The following is a 13,973-nucleotide window of genomic DNA, read 5'->3' as shown; positions in this document are numbered from 1 at the left end:
TTGGATTTCACTCTGGGTGAAATAGGGAGCCGTTGGAGAGTTTCCAGCAAAAGGAGGACACAATCTGATATATGTTTTAAAGGGCTCACTCTGGGAGCATGGGGGGCAGCAGGGAAACCAGAAGGCCAGTATAGGTAAGAACGAATATTGGAGGTGGTAGAAAGTGGTTGGAGTCCAGATATATCTTGAAGCTAGAGCCAATGGTATTTCCTGACAATCAGGTGTAGAGTATGAAAGACTAGACAAAGGTGTCCCCAAAGTTTTTGGCCTGAGCAGCTGAAAGAAGGGAATTGCCAGAACCTGGGGTATGGAAGACTGTAGGTAGAAGAGGTCAAGCAGAAGGACCAAGGGTTCTGTTTTAAGCATATTGAGTCTGTGATGACTATTAGACATCCAGGAGCCCTGGTGGCATAGTAGTTAAGAGCTTGGTTGCTAACCTAAAGGTTGGCAGTTCAAATTCACCAGCTGCTCTTTGGAAACCCTATGGGGTAGTTCTCTATTCTGTCTTACAGGGTCGCTATGAGTCGGAATTGACAGCACCTAATGACAATAGCATTAGACATCCAAGTGCAGAGCTCAAGTAGCAGTCTGATGGACAAGTCTGGAGTTAGGGGAGAATTTAGGATGGAAATATTAATTTGGAGTCATTGACATATTGATGTTATTTAAAGTCATGAGACTGGATGAGATCACCAAGGAAGAGAGGGTAAATAGAGAAGGAAAGTGAACCAAAAAGAGACCTTTGGGCTATTCCAAGGAGTCCTGGTGGCACAGTGGTTAAAGCACTCAACTGCTAACCAAAAAGTCAGCAGCTCAAAACCACCAGTGGCTCCTTGGGAGGAAAATGTGGCAGTCTGCTTCCATAAAGATTTACAGCCTTGGAAACCCTACAGGGTGGCTATGAGTCAGAACTGACTTGCTGGCACTGGGTTTGGTTTGGGTTTTGGGGCCACTCCAACATTAAAAAGTCAGGAGAAGATAATCAGCAAAAGAGGTTGAAAAGGAACAGTCACTGAGATGAGAGCCAGGATATGTTTTCCTGGAAGTGGGTGAGGCAGGTGTATTTGTATGGAGAAGGGAGTGACCAGTTGTTTCTGCTGTTGCTGCTAAATCAAACAAGGACTAAGACTTGACCAATAGCTCTGCAGCATAGAGGTCGTTGGTGAATTTGTTACAGCCATTTGGCAGAGTGGTGAGGACAAAAGGCTGGTTAAGGGATAGTGAGAGGAATTGGAGGCAGTGTAGACAACACTTTAGAGGGATTTTGTTGCAAAAGAGAGAGGAAAGAAATGGGGCCATGGCTGATGAAAGAAGCAGGATCAAGAAAAAGCTTTTTGTTGATTTGGGAAAAATAACAGCATATTTGTATGGTGACCGGGTTGATCCAATGAACGGCAAAAAAAAAAAAAAAAAAGCCATGATGTAGGTCAGAAAGAGGGAGTGTTGGAGTGATGACTTTAAGTAGATGAGGGGTGGGAGCGAGTGCCCAAGCAGCGGTGGCTTTGGGTGGAAATGCAGGCAGTTCACCCATGGCTAAGAGGTGGGTGCAGATGCTGGTGGGCACATAGAGTGTTGTGGGAGTCGTGCAAGTTTTCGTCTGATGGCTCCAGCTTTCTCAGTGAAGTAGGAAGGAAGGCAGCATCTGCTGAGAAAAGATGGAGGGGGAAGTGTTGGGATTTGAAGAGAAAGTGTGAAATACTGAGTGGGAGAGGGAATGGTCTCGCAGTAGTTCTCAAAATTCTGCCTGCATCCGAAATCTCTGGAGGGCTTGTTAAAATGTGGCTTGAAGGGCAAGTGTCTGATTCAGTGGGCCTGGGTGGGGCCTGAGACACTGCATTTCTACCAAGTTGCCAGGTGATGCTGATGCTATAGGTTTGGGACTACACACTTGTGGGAAAACATGCTCTCAGTCCTCCTCCTGGTTCCTCTGGTTCCTCTAGAACCGCTGGTCTGGAGGAAGGTGCTAGAAAGCATGGTCTGATAGCACTAAGGGACCCATGCCATGAATGGAAAGTGAGGCCAGTCGGCACGTTGTGTTTCTCCAGGAAAGTTCAGACTTGTCTTTTTGGTTTATTCGAATTGCTTTTTGCTGGCTTTAGTTTTCAACTTTCATGTTAAGGAGTTTCCTCAGAAGGCTTTCATGGTAGGTGGGTCTGGTCCATGTGGTGGGATCTGGCTGGATCTTTAGGTTGGGGTCCCCCTGCTGAACAAAATCTCACTTTCCCTACTGTGGGTGGTAGGCCCTGCTGCTTGCATGACAGGAGGGAGTAGGGGAGAGAGCTGGCAGCTACCTTCACTGAATCCCCCTTTTCAGGATGGTACTTACATCTTCAACTAGTTCTATTAACCCCACCTCCACCCAGCCTCCTCACCCCACCCTTTAAGCTGGCTCTCGAAAAGAAGTTTCTAGTATTGTGGGTGGGGGGAGGGACTGTGGTGCTACTGGGTTGGTGGGGGGCTCCGGAGCTCTGACTGCTGTTTAATCTGACCCCAGCTTGTACCCCTCATTATCCTCTAGAAGCCATGGTTGCTGCTGGACCCCCCCACCCCGAAGACTGGGGCGGGGTTCTGGTAACTATCTGGTGGCACTTGCTCCCCCTGCTGTGGGCTCAGGGTCCACTTTTTCTTCTCCTGCCTCCACCTCCCTCTGCTCAGCCATTCCTCACCTGTTCATCTGCTTTCCAGCCTCCCAAATGGAGTGGTGGTTTCCTCCTCTCCTGATCTTCTGGTCCTTGAGGGGTTAAACTGGGGGAGGGGGGCTCTCCTGCAGCCCCGCACTTCAGTGGGCTTTGGAGGGAGCCAAATTGCTCAACATCCTCTGTCCTCTCTACCAGAAGGCCCACACAGGCTAACTTCCCTGAGCTCTCTGGCAGTGTTATTTTTTAGAGCAAGAGGGTTTTCATCTCAGTAGTTTCTCTGGACCATTCCTGAAATGTATTAAACACTGCCCAGTCATTGTAGTCATAATATATTGCACAGAATTTAAACATCTCTATGTTCCTGGGTCACCATTAGCAACTTTAATGTGTTGAGGGGTGGGGGCTATTTGCCACAGTAAATAAATAGCCCCTGTGGTCTATGGCCTAAAATTAAGGTCCAGTATTAGTTGCTGCCTTGACATCTGTGGTGACCCAGGAGAGCCTTTAATGGCCCAACTGCAAGTTCTCCTGCCCACTCTGCTCCTGTGGATAAGTCCCTGTATGAGCTTCCTGTTGTTACGTGCCATTGAGTCGCTTCCGACTCATAGCGACCCTATGTACAAAAGAACGAAAACACGGCCCAGACCTGCGCTGTCCTCACAATCATGGCTGTTTGAGCCTATTGTTGCAGCCACTGTGTCAGTCCTTCTCATTGAGGGGATGAGTTTCCCAGGGCTGCCATAATCAAATTCCACAAATTGGTGGTTATAAGAACAGAAAGTTATTGGCTCACCGTTCTGGAGGCTAGTAGTCCAAATTCAGGGTGTTGGCAGGGCCATGTTCTCTACAAAGGATCTGGAAGAAGATCCTTTCTTGTCTCTCCCAGCTTCTGGTAACCCCAGATAGCCCAAGGCATTCCAGGATGTGTACATACATCGTCACATGGCCATCTTTCCTCTGTCTGTGACTCTGTGTCTCTTCTCTTTTATTAAAAAAAAAAAAAAAATTGCCTTCGAGTCGATTCTGACTCATGGCGACCCTATACGGCAGAGTAGAATGACCCCTTATGTTTTCCAAGGAGCGCCTGGTGAATTCAAACTGCTGACCTTCTGGTTAGCAGCTGTAGCTCTCTTAACCACTATGCCACCAGGGTTTCCTCTCTTTTATAAGGACACCACTAAAATGGGATTAAGACCTACCTATTTCAGTATGACTTCATGTTAACTGATAACATCTTCAAAGACTTTATTTCCAAACAAGTCCATACTCACAGGCACCAGGGTAAACATATCTTTTTGGGGGATGCAGTTCATTTCTAGCAGTCCGATAGCCAAATAACCCTTCTTATGAAAAGGACCAGAGGCAATTCTGGCTTATCCCTGAGTAGCAGGCTTCAGTTCCTTGACAGCCTGTGAAATTATTCAAACAAGCCAATCACATCCTTCTGCAGGAACCAAAGGGCACCCTACCCTCTTGTTACTACAAAGCTTGACTCCTACATCTCCTGGTTGTTCACACTGTTCCTGAGTGCAACCCCATTGTGGCCTGCGGGGCCTCTGGTGTCACAGTCTGTGTGGCTTATGAACTGCTGTCAATCGCATCTTCCCAGTACCCGGTGTCGTGTGGTCAGCCATCCCCAGAACCCTAAGGCATGGAGAGGAGGTCATCGAAATATCACCAGATTATTCTGGTGTTTTGAAGTTTTTCTCAGATTGAATTATCTTGCTAACATCTCAATTGTGTCCTATTCAATTGTGTCTTATTTAAAAGCCTTTTTTGTCAAATGAAAAAATGCACAAGTGAAGAATATTTAGAGTTTATAAGACACCAAAGTTTCCCAATTGTTTTACCATCACAACTGTCCTGGCACTCTGTAGATGGCTCTCTGAAGAACAGACCTTGAAGGACCATCAAGATTATAACAGGTTTCTGGGAGAGGAGGGAAGAGAAGGGAAGTGGGAAAGGTGATGCCCAGTGATATACTTGTTAAAAAAAAAAAAAAAATGCCATCCTTCCCTCCCTCCACCTGGCCTGCCCCAAATATTAGACCTCATAGACATATTATGCTGATGCCTGAAATCCCTTTACTAGGGAGAAAAGCCTTCGTTCCACGCCCAGAGAGAAGCTGTAAAATTAAGGCACCTTGAGGAGATGAAGGTGCCGTTTAATCAGTAATTCAGTCAGTATTTATGGGATACAAACATTAACCCTCTCGGCTGTTAACCAAAAGGTTGGATGTTCGAGTCTACCCAAAGGCACCTCAGAAGAAAAGCCTGGCAATCTACTTCCAAAAAATCAGCCATTGAAAACCCAGTGGAGCACGGTTCCATGAGTCAGAGTCAACTCAGTGGCAACCTGTGGTATGTGCCAGGCTCGGTGAGGAGAACAGCTTCTGATGGCAGCCTCTCTGGGATCCAGCCTCTCTGGGATCCAGCCTCTCTGGAATCCAGCCCAGGCTCTGACCCTTTCAGTGCTGCCTTATGGGTTTGTTGGGAGGAGCTGATAAAATCATCCACATAGAACAGCTGGCACAGTGTAAATGCTCAATAAATATCACTTCGGAGTTGGAATCAACTCTATGGCAATGGGTTTGGTTTGGTTTTGGCTTTGTACTGATAAATTTGGGATTAAAGGACTAACTGCAGACCATTCCCAGGAAACACGTTGTTAATAATGGAACTGGCGGCTTTGGTAGCCGGTGCCCCGACAGAGAGCAGTCAGGTAGCCTCTGACCTCCAGTGAACAAGCTTTTATTGATTCTTTCTGCTGTCCCAGTACACTTCCCTGTTTCTGCCGGGAATAACCCCTTACTTCAGGGAAATGCTCCTCCACTTAGACGCTGCAGCTTCAGCACATATACGCCCAACATATGGTTAGCTCTTTTGGAGAGATGTGGTATTTAATTTAAAACTAGCACATTTTGAGTCACTGGTAATGTTCCCAATGGCCTACTCAAGAGAAATAGCAACAGGGATCCTTCACAATCTTTATTCCAGGCTCTCATACATTTAATGGGCTTAATCACTCGAGTGCATCTCATTTCTAATGTGTAATAATAATATCGACCTTTCATCGAGCCAGGCACTGTGAAGCACTTGACAAGCATCATCGCATTCAATTATTCCACTCGGCCCCTACAAGGGCCAGTGCGTGAGATTCTTAGCCACATTTCACATGACGAGGCAACAGAGGGTTGGGAGAGTGGCCCAAGGTCGTACAGCTAGTGAAGGAGGAGCGGAGATTCAAATCTGCTTCGCATTTTACAAAAGTAAGATCCAAGCATTTCAAGGTCAAGGAAATAAATGGAATTCATCTCCATTCTCACTGAAAGGTGAGGGTGATGGGGAAGACAAGCCATTGGAAGGGGCAGTTGAGTGACCTCACAACATCTTCAGGCATAGCCGGCAGAGATGACAAAGCCTTGAAAAGGCATGCTTCAAACGTAAGCATTAGATCAGGCACTTGTTTTATACAAGTGTGGTCCTCAGTGTTTCAGGCCTGTGTCACATTGGAAGGAATAATAGGATAAAAATACTACGGCTTTGCCATCTAATTCGTGAATCTAGGCAATGATCCCCAATGGCAGTCGGGAGACATGTAGACATCGCAAGCCTTCTGATGGAAATACACACCACCACCTATGAAGTAGACTTGTAAATAAACAAACTAACAAGCCTACATCTAATTAAGCTTCTCTTAACTGCCAACACAAAAGAAATATTGGGCAGAGAATCGTTTTAAATAATACCACACACACACACACACACAAAAACTGTTGCTATGGAGCGACCCCATGTGTCACAGAGTAGAACTGCTCCATAGGATTTTTTTGGTTGTAATTTTTATAGAAGCAGATCCCCAGGCCCTTCCTTGGCGCTGCTGGGTGGGTTCAAACCACCAACCTTTAGTTTACTAGTTCAGCACAAACCGTTTGCGCCACCTAGGGACCTAAATAATACCACACCAAAAACCAAACACGTTGCTGTCGGGTCAATTCCAACTCATAGCGCCTCTATAGAGCAGAGTGAAACTGCCCCATAAGGTTTCCAAGGAGCAACTGGTGGATTTGAACTGCCGACCTTTGGTTAGCAGCTAAGCTCTTAAGCACTGCATCACCAGGGTTCCAAAATAAACCATAGGGATGCAAATTTCAGACTCTGGATAAATCTGCAAGACGAATGACCTGGGTTCTTAAAAAAAAAAAAAGCAGGGGGATAAAAACGAGATGGAGGGGAACCCTATAGCTTCAAAGAGTCATACAAAAATATATAAAAACGTTTTCACTGTATGGACCTTATTTGGATACTGATACAAACGATTTAAAGAAAACTGAGACCTTCAGGACAAATGTAAACACTGATCGAGTCTTTAAAGATATTAAAGAATTACTGTTCAGTTTAATTAAGTATGGTACTGCTACGTATGTGCTGAAATATTTACAAATGAGATGGCTCAATGTGCAGAATTTGCTTCAAAATAATTCAGGCAAAGACCGAGGAGTCTAGATGGATGAAACAAAATCAGCCGTGGAGTTGAAAATTATTGATGCTTAGTGATAATTTCGGTTTTGAGTGATAGGTACAAAGGGGTTTCTTTTCTTGTTCTCTTGTAATTTTTGAAATTTCCTCTAATAAAAAGAGAGATGGAGATTGTGGGAATACCATGATCTAGAAAGGATGGTGGGAATACCATGATCTAGAAAGGATGGTGGGAAACCAGAGGTCCAGCACAGGACTGGTTGCTTAGCAGGAAAAGACGAGAGAGAGCCTAGGAGAGCAGTGTCTTTTAGAGAGGACTGGAAGAAAAATGTGTTCAGGGGAAAGCCAAGATGTGTGTATGAAGTGCTGGGGCTTTGGTGCTCTGTGGAATGGAAGGTCTTCCAATAAATCAGAAGGCCTTGTTACTTTCCCAAACTGCCATGCCAGTCTGCAAATCTGTAATTGATTACTCAGGACAAACCTCCAAACTATCATGGAAGCCCTAGATTACAGTCTATAAATTATGAAATAAATAAATGAATTTATTCCTTCATTTTAAGCTGTGGGCTTCCCCCTGGATCCTTGCTGTATTAATAATCTATTGCTGTGTAACAAATTGCCCCAATATTGAGTTGGTTAACATAACAATAAACATGCATTATTTCTCTGTTTCCTTGGGACAGAAATTGAAGAGCAGCTTAGCAGGGCAATTCTGGCTCAGGGTCTCCCACGAGGTTGCAGTCAAGATGTCGCCTGAAGCTAGCGGATCACTTCCAAGACGGTGCATACTCACTTGGCTGGCAATTTGACACTGCTGTTGGCACAAGGTCTCAGTTCCTCTCTATGTGTGCCTCTTCATAGAGCTGCTTGAGAGTCTGAATGAAATGGCAACAGGATTCCTTCAGAGTGAGGATCTTAGAGAGCCCAAGGCAAAAATGACCATTTCTTGTCTGACTGAGAATTGGAAGTCACACGCCATCCTGCTGCATCCCACAAGATTCCCTGTGGGAGAAGCTATACCAGGGCACAAAGGCCAGCAGGTCAGGATCATTGAGGCCCCCAAAATGCTTGTCCCCTTACAGCACCAGCTCCAAGTTCCACATCTCTAACTTCTGTGAGGTGGCTGAGAGGCGCAATGCCCTTCAACTTCAAAGGAGCCCTTTTGTTTATCTGAAGACTTATCTGAGGCATGACCTTAGAATTTTCTGGACTCTTAACAAAAGATTTTATAGCTCGCCCTTTGCCTTCATTTTAGACAATACTTTCCTGACAGTTTTTGTTTTTGTTAGTCGCCATCGAGTCGATTTCAATTCATGGTGACCCTATGTGGACTCTGGATTTTATTCCTGTCTGGACACCATTTCTTAATTTGAGCATTATTTACCATTTGGAGGGTCCGGGAATTTTCAAAGCCAGCAAATCCTGAGTCCTTTATGTTTAATAGTCCTTTCTTTATCTCCTCTCTGTCTCCTCTTGTATTCTACTACCAAGAGCAGGAAGAAGCCAGACAGCATTTTCAGCATTCTGCCTGGCAAACTCCTCCTAAGTCACTCAGTTCATTAGTTACATTTTCTACTTTCCCTCTTGGAAGAGGTACCATGTACGACAGAACTATTAAACACACAAACATATGGCCTTATGTGCCTTAGCTTTTCCCCTTTCTTCGCACACACACGTTGCTGCCTCATTTGAAAGCACATAGTAGGCATTGTGACCCTTTACTCCTAAAGAATTTGCCGTACACCTTCTAAAAATAATTACTTCCCACAGACACACAATGCTAATATCACACCTGAGAAAACTAACAATGATTTCATAATGTTATGTAGTATCAAAACCATATTCAGTTTTCCCCAGTTGACCTAACAATGTCTTTTAAATGTTTGTTTTTTAAATTCAGGATCCAGTCTAGGTTCATGCGTTATGTTTCTCTTTAATCTTTTCTAACCTTGAACGATCCCCCCACCTGGTTTTGGTTTTAATGACACTGACCTTCTCAGGAGTCCAGGACTGTTGTCTCATAGAACTTCGCCTTAGTGATTTGTCTGATTCTTTCCCCTGGTGTCATTAACTGGTTCCTTCAGCTCCTTCTTCTTGTAACCTGGAGTTAGGTCTAGGCTCTAAAGCTGTGCTGCCCAATGTGGTAGCCACTAGCCACACATGGTTATTTAAATTGTTTTTCAAATTTAAATTTATTGAATGAAAATTTAAAAATTCAGTTCCTCAGTCACACTAGCCACCTGTGTGACTAGTGACTACTATGTTGGACAGCAGCAGTATATACCAACATGGTATTTGCCAACCCTGACTCATACCCTGAAGGCCTTTTTAGGAAAAAGGAAGAGACAGACTTCTTATAAAGTTCCAGAATTCAGTTGTCATATGGTGCTCTGCCAGAGCCGGTTTCCATTTCCCCAACAGCTTTTAACTTCCCTCCACTTGCATATACCTGGCATATGAGCCAGGCATGGACCCAGGCTCATTGCTGAGGGTTCAGAGAGCTGGAGGGTGCCCAGTCATGAAGTCACTCTCAGTGGTTGGCCTCTGAGCCCTTCCTCCTCCCTTGAATCTCCCAGGCATGTTGGTGAGTAAGCACACCCTCCTTCGTCAACCCTGGGGTCATGTACATACGTGACACAGACAACCTACATGGGATCTGATCATCGTCGATTCACTAATACTACAACTCCTCAGCGACCACAGTTTGGACAATCCCAGTCTGAGAAAATGGAATTTAATGTCTCTTTAGCAGTTATAGGAGTCTTGGATAGGTAAATGGTTAAGCACTGGACTACCAACTAGAAGGTTGGCAGTTCAAACCACCCAGCGGTGCTTTAGAAATAAGACCTGGCGATCTGCTTCTGAAAGGTCACAGCACTGAAAACCCTATGGAGCACAATTCTAGTCTGCACACATGGGTTGCTATGAGTCGAAATTGACTGGATGGCAACTAACAATACAACAATAGCATATACGTTCCCTATAAGATTCAGTTGACACAGTGGTTAGGTGCTCAGCTGCTAACCGAAAGGTTGGTGGTTCAAACCTACCAGCTGTTCCACAGGAGGAAGATGTGGCAGTCAGCTTCTGTAAGGATCAAAGCTTTGGAAACCCTATGCAGCAGTTCTACTTTGTCCTATAGGGTCGCTATGAGTTGGAATCAACTCAACGGCAATGGGTTTGATTTGGTTTTTAAGATCCAATTATGTGAGGGTGAATTCAGTTCTTACATTGAAGACAATGGTTACTGTCCCTCTCCTAGACCATATGGTAAAGACAAGTGAGTTACCTCCACTCTCAATACAGAACAAACAAGCCTGGGATACCTGCCTCAAGAACGAGATCATTGGGAAACAGCCAGGTGGGCAAAGGGATCGTTTGTGGAGACTTTCAAAGAAGATGGGTGGGGTAGAGCTGAGAACAGGACAAATACAAATGAAACCAACATTAAACTCCAAGGCCCTGGGGCTGGTTTAAGAAGAAATTATGTCTACCTTTTTCTCAAAGAGTCAGAGCTTTGAACCAGGTGCATTTCCACCCCACATATACTGAATCAGAATCTATATTTTCACAAGACCCCCAGGTGATCCTTATGTATAATACATTTCGAGAACCACTGCTCTACTAGTGGTTCTCAGAATTTGTCGGTGACCAACAGCATTAGCACCCCTTGAGAACTTGTTAGAAATGCAAATTCTCAGCAGGGGTTCCAGCCAGAATGAACCGGTTCAAAGCCCTGCAAAGAACAGGGAAGAGGCTGCCTCAGACAGCAAGGCTATGGCCAGGCATCTCCTGAAGAAGGTAATTCAGGAGGAGGTTGTGTGCTGGTATCCATAGGTGAGATTGGGGAGTAGATATTTTAAACGTTTCTATATACTCCACTTTCCATATATATTTAATGCTACATTTCATACTTTCTCCCTAGTGCCCTCTATTCTATGATAGCTTAATCTTGCCAGCTTTGGTTCTGCCAACCACAGAGCTTTTCAAGAAGATAGCTCCCTACAGTTGGTGAGGAATTCATGTAACAAAAGAATGCAAACTCAAACAAAAATGGGGCTTCTCATTCTCCCTCCAACTTGGCAAATATATACAGATTAATGATCATGGATGGTGTTGGAAAAGGCTGGTGAAAAAAAATCGGTGTAACCTTCCTGAAGGTAATGTGTCAAAAGCCCTAAAAAATGTACATGGGCTTTACCCAGGAATTTAAATCTGAGATTTTATTCTGAGGAAACCAAGGTGGATATGCATATAAAATAGCAACAAGAATACTCAGCACATAGCAAGCAGCCATCTAAGATGCATCAGTTGGTCTCAACCCACCTGGATCAAAGGAGAATGAAAAACACCAAGGACACAAGGTGATTACGAGCCCAAGAACCGAAAGGGCCACATGAACCAGCAACTACATCATCCTGAGACCAGAAGAACTAGATGGTGCCCGGCCACAACCGATGACTGCCCTGACAGGGAACACAACAGAGAACCCCTGAGGGAGCAGGAGAGCAGTGGGATGCAGACCCCAAATTCTCATAAGACCAGACTTAATGGTCTGACTGAGACTGGAAGGACCCTGGTGGTCATGGCCCCCAGACCTTCTGTTGACCCAGGACAGGAACCATTCCAAAAGCCAACTCTTCAGACATGGATTGGACTGGACAATGGGTTGAAGAGGGATGCTGGTAAGGAGTGAGCTTCTTGGATCAGGTGGACACTGGAGACTATGTTGGCATCTCCTGCCTGGAGGGAAGATGAGAGGGTGGAGGGGGTTAGAAGCTGACAAAAAGGACACGAAAAGAGAGAGTGGAGGGAGAGAACAGGCTGTCTCATTAGGGGGAGAGTAACTGGGAGTGTGTAGCAAGGCATATATGGGTTTTTGTGTGAGACTGACTTGATTTGTAAACTTTCACTTAAAGCACATTAAAAATTATTTTAAAAAAAGAATACTCAGCACAGCTTTACTTATAACAGAGAAAAATTAGCAACGTGAGCAAAAAAGGAAATAATAGGAAATGTACTAATACCCTAAAATCAAAATGAAACACACACACACAAAAACCCAAAATGAAACAAAACAAAACATATGTCATAAAATTATAAAGAAAATTAAGAGGATAGCAAACAAACTCAGGATAATGGTAGTGGGGGTATAGTGGAGAAGGGGTCCCCAGGGCCTCAGTGGTTTGGATAATGTTTCTTAATTGGTGTGGGGGTACATGGGTTCTTTTTATTATTATATTGGGTCTGCATTATCCATGGTCTGCTAACAAACTGTGGGACATGACAATAAAGGTTAATTTCTCACTGGAATTGTAGTTTATATGGAAATTGGCAGGAGATCTCAGCTCTACACAGTCATTAGGGACCCAGGCTCTGCCATCTTCCACAGCCTGGAATCCATTACTAGATCCTCGGCCCCCAGGCTCGGGCAAGGGAGGGAAGGCCTGGAGGGCTGGGCCAGGCCACCTGCACCCTCAGTCCATTGCCCAGCATGGCCCCACCTTTTTGTGTGTGTGGTGGTGGTGGTGGGAGGGAGGCTGAGAAAAGTGAGCCATTAGTTTGCCCAGAGAGGAGAGGAACTGACTTCCTGAGTGTTACAGATTTGATTGCGTCCTCCAAAACTATGTGCTGGAGTCCTGACCCCTGTACCTGTGAATGTAATCCCTTTTGGGAATAGAGTTTTCTTTGTTATGTTAACGAGGCCATATCAGCGTACGGTGTGTCCTAAACCTACTCCTTCTATAAGGAGCAGCATAGTCACAGAGAGAAGCAAGCACAAATCAGAGAAAGATAGATGCCACGCAGAGATTGCCAAGCAATGGAGGAATGCTGGGGCTGGAGAAGCTGGAACAAGTATCTTCCCCCAGAGCCAACAGGGAGAGAGGGCCAGAGCCTTCCCCAAGATCTGGTGCCCTGAATTTGGATTTACAGCCATCTAAATTGTGAGAAATAAATTTCTGATCTTTAAAACCACCCACTTGTGGTATTTCTGCTACAGCAGCATTAGGAAACTAAGACACTAAACATCTAACCAGCGTCTAACTAGCCAGGATATCTTATGCATATGTTAGTCATTCTTTTGACTGCATGAAATATTGTATTATTTTAAAATGAAAAATAAAATGGAACAACGTCCAGTCATGGGCGGTGGGGTAAACAAGCTGTGGGGCAGCCCCGTGTGGGACACTAGGCATCAGCACTGTGGGGGCCAGAGCATGCTTAAGTGCCACGAAAAAATTGTTAGAAGAAAATGGGCTACAAAAGATTCCTGTTTGGCTATTTTAATCCGGTGAGTGTGTTGTCAAAGCAAGAGAGTGAAAAAGCAACGGAACTCTTATCTTGGGATGCTGAGGTGGCAGGTGATTTTCATTTTCCATTTTCTTCATGCTTTTCTGTATAGTCTACATTTTCTGCACTGGACATGCATTCCTTTGATAATCAGAAAAAATATATGGTTTTAGTTTTGTTTTGAATGAAGAATGTTAGCAGGAACATTACCAAGAAGATAAGCTTGCAAGGGCCGCGCTCCCGGCGCTGCCGGGACCAGCCCGCATCTGTCGGCGCCCCAGCGCCCCTCCCGGTTCCCGGGCGCGGCTCCGCCCTCCGCGCACCTGTGCGCACACTGGCTGGCGGCAGGTGCAGGCGGCCGGGTGGGTCGGCGCGGGGGCGGAGCCGGGGCCGCCAGGGGGCGCCGAGCTTTCCTCCCCCGGGGAACCTCTTTGCCCTTAGGAACACCCCGCACCTGTCCGGCTTGCCCGGGCTCCCCGCTGCATCGGATAGCGCCCTGTCCCCGGCCCTTCATAGGGACTGGCGCCTCCCAGGCGTCACCTCCTTTAGTTCTCTTAAACACTTC

This window comes from Loxodonta africana, chromosome 8 (genome assembly GCF_030014295.1).
Source record: "Loxodonta africana isolate mLoxAfr1 chromosome 8, mLoxAfr1.hap2, whole genome shotgun sequence".
NCBI lineage: Eukaryota > Metazoa > Chordata > Mammalia > Proboscidea > Elephantidae > Loxodonta > Loxodonta africana.
Note: the sequence above shows the minus strand (reverse complement) of the source record.